The sequence below is a fragment of the Pseudorca crassidens genome, chromosome 5, assembly GCF_039906515.1.
Source record: "Pseudorca crassidens isolate mPseCra1 chromosome 5, mPseCra1.hap1, whole genome shotgun sequence".
NCBI classification, from domain to species: Eukaryota; Metazoa; Chordata; class Mammalia; order Artiodactyla; family Delphinidae; genus Pseudorca; species Pseudorca crassidens.
The window spans coordinates 8590392-8602846 of NC_090300.1; positions in this window are offsets into that span (position 1 = coordinate 8590392).

A 12455-nucleotide genomic window follows, 5' to 3' on the forward strand; every position below is an offset into this window, starting at 1 on the left:
CTCAACCTCCCTCTCCACTTCTCACTTCTCCTTTTACTGTCTTTGTTGAATTGTCAGATTTGCCCTTTCTCCCTGACGGCAAGACGGCTAAAGCGGTTTCAGCGTATATCCTCTCTTATCCTACATAAGGAAAGCACACCTGCCTCTCTCCCCGTGGTCCAGCAGAAGTCTCATTTATCCCTCAGCTGTTCTGAACCCATCACTGTGGCTGGATCAAGCCGGAACCAAATGCAACCAGGAGTAGAGTCAACAGCATCCAGTCTCCAAAGATGTTTCCACGGATGGCAGCAGAGGCAGCCCTCACTCTCGGAGCGTAACTGGGATTTTTTTTCCCCAAAGGAGTCTAAGGAAATGAACGCTGAATAGCTAAAACTCAATGAACAGCCATCACTACTCCTTGAATCTATAACGTTGATGTCTCAGGAAGTTGCCAACACGCTCATATCCTAGATCGTGTGACATTGTGTGTGCCCTACGGGTCTAAAATGAAAATAAGCTGAGAAATAAACTCTTCCTAATAGTAAAATGAAGCTTCACGGGAGAGGAAAAATACGCACAGAACAAATCCTAGGTGCAGGTGTGAGTTAGATGCAGAGCGGCTTCAACTATTCATGAGCGCTGAGTTTCTGTGAACCTCGAGATACTGTTTTTATGTCGATGAGAAACTTCCCTTCAAGTTCACTGTGAGTGGATAATTTTGAAAACTGTCTTTTAACATTGCAGGAAGGATGCAGAATACCCCATCAGTTCAGAAAGCGTTGATGGGTAGCAGCTTGTCAAGGTTACTCCTGTCAAACGGAAGAGTCACGTTTAAACAAGAGTGCATTATTCTCAATGTTTGATTTTTGGCGTGAGTTTTAATAGCATTTGTGATTGTTCCTGTGTTTAACAGCATATGTGATGGCTCCTACATGTATATATATAGGCGACGACTCTTTCCATTAACTTTGCCACAATATAATCTTATAATCTAATACAAGTAACAGAGCTGATGGGTCTCTTTTCCTAGCAAGTTTTCAGAATTTATACATCTAGCTCATCTGAACGTTACAAGGGTGATTATAATTGGTGGACTAGAAAAAAGTAATTCTAAGCCTTATTCTAGAGTTCTGCATAAACTGAGTGAGTTTCACAGTCATACGTTGAAGACTGCTTTCAAGTAAGGCATCTGCTTATGAATAAACACATTCCTGAATGTATACCTTTGACGGGGTTAAGAATTTTCCTCCTCTTCCAATATTGAAATGGTTCTCTTGCCACAGGTGGGGGTGAAAGCACAGGTTGCCAGAAAGTGTTGGTGGGGAGGGGATTATAGGAAAGGATCTGGATGTGAAACTGCCCCCTGGGGTTGAGAAACACTTAAGGGACAAATCCAGATACAGGCCATTGAAGATGTTCCATTGGGCAGGTCTGTACCAAGACAATCAGTGATGATCCAGGGAAGCCCAGTTTAGTCTGAGAAAGAAAGGAGCAATAGGTTCACAAGACAACGAGAGGAAACACAGCAGCAGTGGATTCAGAAGCAACATGGATGGACCTAGAAATTATCATACTAAGCAAAGAAAGTCAGACAGAGACAAATATTATATAGGACCACTTATATGTGGAATCTAAAAAATGATACAAATGAACATATTTACAAAACAGAAACAGAGTCACAGATGTAGAAAACAAACTTATGGTTACTAAAGGGGACGGAAAGACGGATAAATTAGAAGTTTGGGATTAACGTATACACACTACTCTATATAAAATAAACAATAAGGAGTTAGCTACTGTAGAGCACAATCTCTGTGATAACCTAGAATGGAAAAGAATCTGAAGAAGAATATGTATAACTGAATCACTTTGCTGTACACCTGAAACTAACACAACATTGTAAATTAACTATACTTCAGTTAAAAAGAAAAGCAGCACAGATTCCTCAGGGATCCATGAAGGAAACCAGAATCTGGGCATTGTTGTCAGAAAGATGACTTCCACTCCTAAGCTTATGAACAAGATTTCAGATTCAGGATCTTTTAGTATGTATCCAGGACCTCAGTCCTGGAGGGATTCGAATTCTGGGGAATGATCTAGCCTGGAACTCAGAGCAGAAGAATGTGACGGAAATGCAACAATCAGAAGAGGGTACCAATTGGAAACTTAGTCTCAGAAATATTCCATTGTATGGTTGTATACATACATATATATGTGTGTGTGTGTGTGTGTGTGTGTGTATATATATATATATATATATGTATACCTCACAGACTCACAGGCATGGAGAACAGACTTGTGGTTGCCAAGGGGGAAGACGGGAGGGAGAGGGATAGATTGGGAGTTTGGGGTTAGTAGATGAAAACTATTATATAAAGAATGGATAAACAACAAGGTCCTACTGTATAGCACAGGGAACTATATTCAATATCCTGGGATAAACCATCATGAAAAGAATATAAAAATGTACGTATACATGTGTATAAATGAGTCACTTTGGTGTACAGCAGGAATTAGCACAACACTGTAAGTCAACTATACTTCAATTAAAAATAAAATAAAAATAAAGGAACAAAGCATAAGTCAGGACTGGCTTCACAAATTGTGATCTGTGGCCCAGCAGCTCCAGTATCACCTTGAAGTTTGTTAGAAACACAGTATCGGGGTTCCCTGGTGGTGCAGTGGTTGAGAATCTGCCTGCTAATGCAGGGGACACGGGTTTGAGCCCTGGTCTGGGAGGATCCCACATGCCGCGGAGCAACTAGGCCCGTGAGCCACAACTACTGAGCCTGCGCGTCTGGAGCCTGTGCTCCGCAACAAGAGAGGCCGCGACAGTGAGAGGGCCGTGCACCGCGATGAAGGGTGGCCCCCGCTAACCACAACTAGAGAAAGCCCTCGCACAGAAACGAAGACCCAACACAGCAAAGAAATAAAATAAATTAATTAATAAACTCTTACCCCCCCAAAAAAAGAAAAGAAACGCAGTATCTTGGGCCTCCCCAAGATCAACTGAATTAAAATCTGTACTTTAACAAGATTTTCAGATGTTTTATGTGTCCATTAAGGTTAGAGAGATTCTAGAACCCAGGGCAGGGCCAATGGGCTGAAAATTGGCCTTGAATCTAGATCTTTAAATGCTGAGCCTTAGGGACACTGGTGTCTTAGAGCATCCTGTGCCTAGTTCTTTTCCTCCATCGTTTCATTTAATCTGAACATCCATTCTGTGAGATGTACACTCGCGTCATTTATAAATCAAGGAACTGAGATTCAGAAGAGTTAAATCACCTGCTCTAGATTAAACTACTTATAAATGACGTGACCAGGATTTTTAAAACTCTTTTTATTATGGAAATTTTCAAGGACTCACAAAAGTAGAGAATAATATAAAGAACCGTGTATCCTCATCGCTTCAGTAATTGTCGACATTGTGCCACTTTTGTTTCATCTTCCCCCTTCACAACACATGTACTCTCTTCCTCTTTTTTCCTCCCTTCCAGCCTGGATTGAATGTGGGCCTGGCTGTAGAGACTGTGCTGTTTCTACCACACTCATCACCTACTTGAATCGCGCTGATTGTTACCAGGAACAGAGCCCAGAGCCAGAGTAAGTGGAGCAAACGGGCAACAGGGAGAGAAGAATCAGACAGACCCAAAGACACTTACTGAAAAGGGGTTCTTCAGCCGGTGCATCCCTCTATGAGTGATAGATCTATTGCTTCCAGAAGTAGTCTGTTCCTCAGTGGATGAACATTTGTGAGCATCTAGAGTACACTAGGCACTATGCCAAGGGACCTGGTGTGCAAGGCTTTGCACAGCATGGCCCCCGCCTCCCCAGCTCACCTCCCACCCTGTGCTCACTCCCCAGTCTCATGCACATAACAGACCGCAACTCCAAGGTCGTCTAGAAAGGTCACTACACATGGTGTTTCCTCTAAATGGAATAGTTTGCACCTCATCATCCAATTTCAACTTCTCTTTTAAACCCCAATATATGGACTCTCCTGGTGGCACAGTGGTTAAGAATCCGCCTGCCAATGCAGGGGACACAGGTTCGAGCCCTGGTCTGGAAGACCCCACATGCCACAGCGCAACTAGACACACGTGCCACAACTGCTGAGCCTGTGCTCTCGAGCCCGCAAGCCACAACTACTGAGCCCACGTGCCACAACTGCTGAAGCCCGCACGCCTAGAGCCTGTGCTCCGCAACAAAAGAAGCCACCGCAATGAGAAGCCTGCACACCACAACGAAGAGTAGCCCCCGCTCGCCGCAACTAGAGAAAGCCCACGCGCAGCAATGAAGACCCAACGCAGCCAAAATTAAATAAATAAATTTAAAAAATAAATAAATAACATAAACACCAAAATATATCTGACCCAGAACAGCTTTCCTTGGCCATCTTCCCCCAGCCCTCCCAGTACCTCACACAAACATGGACTAAGTTGTGTTTCATGTTATGAACGCCTCATACTTAGTATCACAGTCTGGAATCTGAGCTCTGATGAACAGTGACAGCTTTGTCTTGTTCTTTATGTTGCCATGGCCCATGGAAGACCAGCCCTTCAAAGGAACAGGACAGACAAAATGTATGAGAGTACTTGGATATTCCCGTTCTTTCCTTTACCCATCTACAAAAGAGCATTCTGGCATTGCTGCCTCATTTTCTTCTCCCTTGCTGACCAGAATTTTGTGATATAGAATTCTTAGACAAATGGTGGGTTCCATAGGGAAATGGAAGGAACTTTTTTTTTCTTTCTTTTTTTTTTTTTGCGGTACGCAGGCCTCTCACTGTTGTGGCCTCTCCTGTTGCGGAGCACAGGTTCCGGACGCGCAGGCTCAGCGGCCATGGCTCACGGGCCCAGCTGCTCCGCGGCATGTGGGATCTTCCCGGACCGGGGCACGAGCCCGTGTCCCCTGCATCGGCAGGCGGACTCTCAACCACTGCGCCACCAGGGAAGCCCTGGAAGGAACTTTTACAGGAAATTTTGGAGAAGCTGTGAAGTGTGAGGAAAATCAATAGTTGCTCCAACTTAATGCTTGATTACTAAATGTCTAAGTCAATGCTAAATGCTCACCTGCTATATTAATTCATTTAATTTTCTCATCAATCCCATAAAGTAACTATAATCACCCTACAGTAAATTGACTGTATCTTTACTGGTAAAATGGCAATATATCTTTGCTTCTGCCTACCTCTTAACACAGCCTTTCTGGTTAAAACTTGATCTTCAAGTGAAGGAGATATGGAAAAATAGTAGAAGAGGTTCTGGGAACAGATATTTAGGGAAAGAGAATTTCTGTTCAGATATTACTACAATTCTGCATAGATACACCTAGCCCTAGGTAGTAAGCACAATATTGAATATAGAATGGATGCCAGCCATGCACTAAGCCCCTGTCTTGGGATAAAGTTCTGTATATAACTTAGGAAGAGGGAGGTACTACAGACTAGATGACTAGTTTTCAACTTCGTTCTAAGCAGGAAGTACTGTGGTTCTTCAATTCTAGAAATACCTTGGATAACTGTAAACAGTTCTGATATTAGGATGTATCTCACACTAGGTGCAAATGCACTATAGCAATACCCCCAATAAACAAACGAGCAAACGAAAACATCACTGAGTTGGTGATGAATTTTAAATTGATAGCATCTTTGAGTGGAAAAATAGCAAATTTTTCTAACCAACTTTAACATACCCCTGCTATGGATATAGAATGCGAAGAATGCTCAGGTTAGATGGGAACAGAGACCCAGTTCATCACAGTCATTGCTGGCCTGAGCAAGTCAGTCCATCAACCAGTACTTTAATCTTTCCTTGGAGCTCCATTAAATCATTAAGATCTGAGTTATGGAGCACAGAAACACCTTAAATTAACCAAATTTTTATTATTTTAGGCACGTAGTTAGGGAGACAGACAGTTTTTTAGTGAAGCACTAGAAACTGATGTCAAACCTATTTTTTTAAGTTCATCTTATATAGTCATGTATATAATAAACCGCCTCAGAATTCTTGTTCCAAAGGGTAGATGGATCATTTTTCAATTATCCTATTGCCATCTTCAGAATGTTCCTCACGTAATGTATCATTATATATTACATATGGGTTATATAGGATGCTGTCTGAATCAACTGGCTTCTTCTTGGCAATTAGTCAGTATGATGATGCCTAGAATTGGAAAAGTATCTGACTCTGCTTTCTTATTGTATTTGGTTTTCAGAATAAGGTGTCACTATGTTTTAAAAATTCCCTTCCTATAAAGTACTTCTGTTGGAATGACCGATCACAATAGTTACAAGTGTTTGCAACTTATATGAATGCTGTGAACACGCGCTCAGCTGCCATGCTGTGCTCACAGATCCACTACAAACACGGAGAACAGGAACAGTGCTACTGACTCATCTCATGTAGGCTGATCTCATGTACGTGTGCATAGACAGCAATTCGTGCAGATCTTACAAGTTCCTGTTGGTTTCTGGTTATTTTTTGTAACTTCTGGAAACTCTGAATGAATGTCTCTGTATGTGGAGCAGAGTGACCAAACTTTAGTGTGACTCAAGAAAGTCTCCAGTCCATTCAGACTGAAGTCTACCTGAGAGATGATGGGGGTGAACCATCATGGGGTAGAGTTACCGAATGCATCCTTTTGACTTTGGAGTCTATTTTACCCAAATTGGCTGCACTCTCTACCCAGGCTTGAAAAGTCTCTCAGGAATAGATTGGCACAAACCACCTCATAATACAGGCACCTGGTAATCTTATTCTAGGATACTCTTAGCAATCCAACCCTACCCCATCTTCTGATATAATATACCTTGACTGTTTGTCTTAAACTTTAAACAGAAAAAGCTGTATGTTGTTAATGATAGCAAGTCCTTGCCTGGTCTCTTGCCCACAAGGCTAAAATTTCCCCAAAAAGTCAGTTTCAGGGTGTATCTTACTAGTATGTATTTCTCAAATATATATCGTTTTGCGTCCAGACCATCTCCAGTTTTCCTCCTTACTTCAAGTGGTGGCTTCCAGAACAGAAGACAGTCTTCTTTAGGAGAATGATTACCACTAAGCAGGAGACGTTATTACCCCGGGAAATTGGTTTGTCTGTGCGGAAGAGTGCTGGGATCAGAGTTACATAATGTAGTTTCTAGGGCTAGTTCCCCATCGATTGGTTCGGCTTGGAGCAAGTCTCCTAATAATCTCTTTTGGAAGCAGTTTCCTCAATGGCAAATGGGAATTGCTATTCCCTCCACGGCTACTTAACAGGGATGGCGTAAGGACACACAGTTAGGTGGAAGTTACGAAAGTGCCTTGGAAAAGTTAAAATGCCTCCACAAACGTGAGCTACTATTAATGAAAAGAAGTTTTAAAAGCTCAGATCAGTTGCCCAACGTTTGTCTCTCCAGGGCTAAGAATGCATTTTAAAATTATACTTGCACGCTATTTCAAAGGATCCTTTTAATCATCACATTAAAAGATTTCATCAGGGCTGTCACTATTAATTTTATAACAGTGTGCTGTACCAGGTCAGCCTTTAAATATTTGATTGCCCCCTTTTGCCTGAAGGTGGCTGAAGGAGTTTACAATCCCTTCTTCCATATGCGTAAAGCACAGACCAAAGCATGTCAGAAAGTCACACACTTCATTAAAAGACTTCTACGGGGTCTAGTACATCCTTATTACCTAATTACTGGAAGAAATTCTGTGTGAATATTACACTTAAGGACATATGGTTTTGTGTACATCCTAAGTGTAGGTCGTCAAGTCAAATATATGAAGGTTTGTGCTAATTGATTTCCAAGATCCTTCACAGCTCAGAAATTTAGTAAATAATTTGTGACCATATAAGTCAGGTATTATTATTGTTATTATTATTTTAAGAGAAAAATGCATACAATTTTAAACTGTTTTCTTCTTAACCCTTAACATGGATGGCTGACTGCTTCTAACAGATAACATTTTGAACAAAGGTACCAGATATTTTGAGGGGTTCATTTGAAATATCATTCAGTCATGTAGACAATTGGGAAGTCTTTTAACAGTTAAATATGACAAAAATATGGATTTCTGATGTATAAATCAATATACAAATCTATGTAATTCGTAATAGTTTTCATTAGAGCATCTTTAAGAAAACTTTCTGTAACATGAAGTGGAGAGCTTGAATTAGATGTAATGAAAAGGCATGAGGTTCTATCAGAATTGTGTAATTCACATACCAAATACGTACATAAAAGTGAATACAAAGTTGTAAAACATACTTGTTTTATCCTCCAAGTCATCAACTTCAGAAAATTACTTACTGTAATTTTTAAGTTATACTTACTGTAATTTTTGCCATTATTAGAAGATTAAATTCCCAATTCTAAATATTTATAAGGAAACACATATTGGAGCAATTTGAGAAACTTAATTCTTCCTCCTGAGAACAACTGAAAAAGTAACATAACTGCCCCCTGAGGATTGTCAGAGCTTTCCTAGAACTGCCAGGGAGCTGATTATTTTGTAAAACCGTAAGAACTAACACTACATCCCTTTACCAGCACGCAAACCTGAGAGAAGCCCTTTTCCCCCATATTCACAGATTTTCACAACTCTGAACCATAGGTTAGTGAACGGTTCTTAAATGTCCTCACGGTCCATTTCCTCCCTGCCAAAGGCAGAAATATTGTAAGCTCTATGAAAAAATATATGTTCTGGGCTTCCCTGGTGGCGCAGTGGTTGAGAGTCTGCCTGCCGATGCAGGGAACACGGGTTCGTGCCCCGGTCCGGGAAGATCCCACATGCCGCGGAGCGGCTGGGCCCGTGAGCCATGGCCGCTGAGCCTGCGTGTCCGGAGCCTGTGCTCCGCAACGGGAGAGGCCACAGCAGTGTGAGGCCTGCGTACTGCAAAAAAACAAAACAAAAACAAACAAAAAAATATATATATGTTCTTTCTGGTAAACTCTTTCTGGTAAACTGGCCCAGGGGTTCTTCTTTCTCTTTGTTCTTTTGATAATATGTTCTTTTGATACATAGTATTTATTCCATCATAAGTTCCATCAAGCTTGATTATGTGTAAGATGACCATTTCTTCTCTTTAATTTCATAATAGATATTTTATCACAGCTGTTCAGGTGAGAAAATGTGATGATTCTTTTTTCCTGTGGAGCCAGTATTATTATTATTGAAATATGTTTTCCTAAAGTCTTTTTTCTCTATCCAAACCCTTTCCTTTGCCTCCTTGCTTTTTAAAAAATATCTAATTGGTGTATAATCCACATATAATCAGATTCACTCTTCCTAGTTGTCAACTGAAAAAAATGCACAACGTGAGAGTTGTGAGTTAAGTTTTATTGGGGGCAAAATGAGGACTACAGCCCAGGAGACAGCGTTTCAGAGAGCTCTGGGGAACTGCTCCAGAGAGGTAGGGGGGAATATCAGTGTATGTATGATTTTAGCGAAGGGGGTACACGAAGTGCAGCACACACTTCGGCAGGGCCTTGCTGCTACTCACGAGGAGCAGACGTCACCATGAAGGAATTTAGTGCTTTTCTAGGTATGAGGAGATGCAAGAACTGGGCTCATAAAATCTTCTCCTGAAAATATCTAACTATCGAAGACCCGAAGACCTGTCCTGCCAGTTTTTCCCAGAGCACAGAGTGCCTCATTCCCGATCTCCACCCTGAACTCCTTTCAGGGGGTGTTGAAGGTCAGCAGCTGCAGTGGCTCATGATTTAATCCTTGTAGAGGTAGGTGCCAAGTGCTATTTTGTAGCTGGCACAGTGAACAGCTTTAAAATTAGTCATTTAAAATTCATGATTAAGCCTTTATAGTGATCGGGATTCGCTACATTATGGTATGGTTATAATCAACCCCAAAATCTCAGTGTCCAAACACCAAAAAACCCTAATTTCTCACTCACGCTTTGTGTCTATTGATGGAGTTCTATTCAGTGTTAATGTATGGGAACCAAGGACCTGGATTTTCCATCTCATGATGCCTCTTTTATCACCGTGAGAGGGTAAAGGGGACATGACAATCCTGTGCTGGCTTTTAAAACGTCTCAGAAGTGACATATGTCACTTTCACTAATATTTCATTGACTGAAAAGTCCCATGGCTAACTTCAAGGGCGGGGTCAAGAAAATACAGTCCCCACTATGTGTCTGGAAATAAGGTGATCCAGAAAATGTATAAAGAGTCTCTTACAAGCCATGATAAAAGCAAAGAGTTAAACAAAGAGATACAGATGGTCGTCTGCTTAGTATATTAGCTGCACAGCATGATTATGGTCATTTGAAAACCTTGATAGTCTAAAAAGTAGAATCAAAATTACAGCCTTACTTCTGGAAAAGAAAGACAGCTTTAAAGTGACAGTATGTCCTGTAGTGATTTTTTTCCCAGTGTTTCTCCTTGTCATCAGCTTTGCTAAGCAAGAATTTTTCTTGCTCTGTCCGAACTGTTTCCTTTCAGTTACATGGTGATGAAGCTACTTGTGCTCTCAGTTCTAGTCCGTTAACGGGTATGTTACACAGCTGTGACTCGACCGTGAAGATGACAGACTGTTATGAACTTCCATAGCATATCTTTATTTTCTGATAGACTTGCTGGCAGCAGTGAGCTGGTTAAAATAGAAATTGCAACAGTAAGAACCATGCAGGTGGTTCACGGACACACCAAGTCACGAAGCAGCGTCTGAGTTGCAGAGAAAGAAGAACCCCTGGGCCAGTTTACCAGAAACAGTGGGACAGTGAGCTGTTTTGCAGATATAGAAACCCCCACCAGGTGGAAAAAGTTAACTATATGCTTGCCCACAAGCTCGTAGACCCCAGACCAGTTGGAACCAGAAGATTGATGATGTCCACTCCCAATTACCTCACCACCAGCCAGTCAGCATAATGTCTACAAGCTCATCATACACCCCACAACACCCCTCACTCATCCTGTCTTTGAAAACCTTTTCCTGAAAGCCTTCTGAGAGTTCAGGGTCTTTTAAACACTAGCTACCTGGACTCCTTGCTTAGCCCTGCAAATGCTGCACTTTCCTTCACCATAACCCAGTGGCAGTAGATTGGCTTCACTGCATGCGAGCAAGTGGACCCAAGTTTGGTTCAGTAACAGAACCTTGCTAGGCAGGTGAGCACCCCATGTTGTCCTAGGACGTTGGTTTAAGGAAAAGCTCTGGCCAGGGGCCATTCATCATATTCCTTTTCCTTTTGCTGCAACTTACCAGGCAACTTGCTATCCACTAGCTCCAGCAAAGGAGCCCCTTTTAAAATCTTATCTAAGAGACTTCTTTAAAGAATCACTGTCATCCCAGAGAAGACGAGGGGACTATTAATCTTCCTTTCTCTACAGAGAACAAACTTAAGCTATTTATCAGGAGAATACTCTCCAGTCAAATGCAGTACAGTCACAATCTTTACTGACTCAATTCAGGAGACATTTATCGAGCATCTGCCTTGCACAACACAGTTTTAATACCTTAATTGGTTTTATCAGTTTATTAAATATTTATTAGAAATTTCTCATTTTACCAACTGAGAAATCTGCAGCCCAGATTTATGGATGGAATGTATATCTTCTATCGTTTATGAATTCAGGATTCCTACTTCTAGGGGCTGCTGCAATAGCTATAGCCCTTTTCTCAGGAACTCTGTGGAACAGGAGGAGGAAAAGACAGGTGGGCACATAATTAGAAGTGCACAGTACCTCGTATTGTATGTCAAATACATTATTATTTACCATTTGTTTAGTTCTTAGTATGTCCAGGTATTAGTTTAGGTGCCAATTCACAAAAACAATTCCTTTACTCTTCACAAAACCCATGAAAGACGGATGAACTAAGAAGTAGAGGTGTTCAATAACTTGCCCCATTTATTCATCCAAGAATTAGATCCCAATTCAGGCGCTTAGCTACAATGCTAAACTGTCTCAATAAACGTGTTGATAGGAAAGAGTACAAGGTAGGCAAAAATAAGAGCAGTGGGGTAAAAGGGTCCGAAGGAAAGCTAGGTTCCCACAATCTATAATGGATGGCCTTTCAGCATCCTCCCCACTCTTTGCACTCTTTCTCCTCCAATTCTGGTCTGGTTTTTCTTCTAGCATTATATATTAATTTATCATCTCTACTGATTATAGTTGTTCTCTGCTACACTCCCCTTTCCCTTCCCTTGACTAGACTGTAGGCTTCATGCAGGCAGGGGTGATTGTTTCATTCCCTGTGAATATCAAGTGCCTAGAGTAACACCTGACACATAGAGCTGCATAAATGTTTGCCAACTATAAGACCTCAATAACCTTAATTGGAAGAATGCCTCCTAGAAAGCACAGCAGTATTTCCAGATGATTGTGGAATTCTTAAGTTTAAAAATGGGGACAAAAGTGTAAAAAGTATGAGGACACTGCCCAAGGTAAATAGTCTTAGAACTCTGGGTGTGACCAAGAATGTATTATAAATGCATATGTTACATGTTGCCAGTGATTGAGGTAGTTGGTGTCTGTA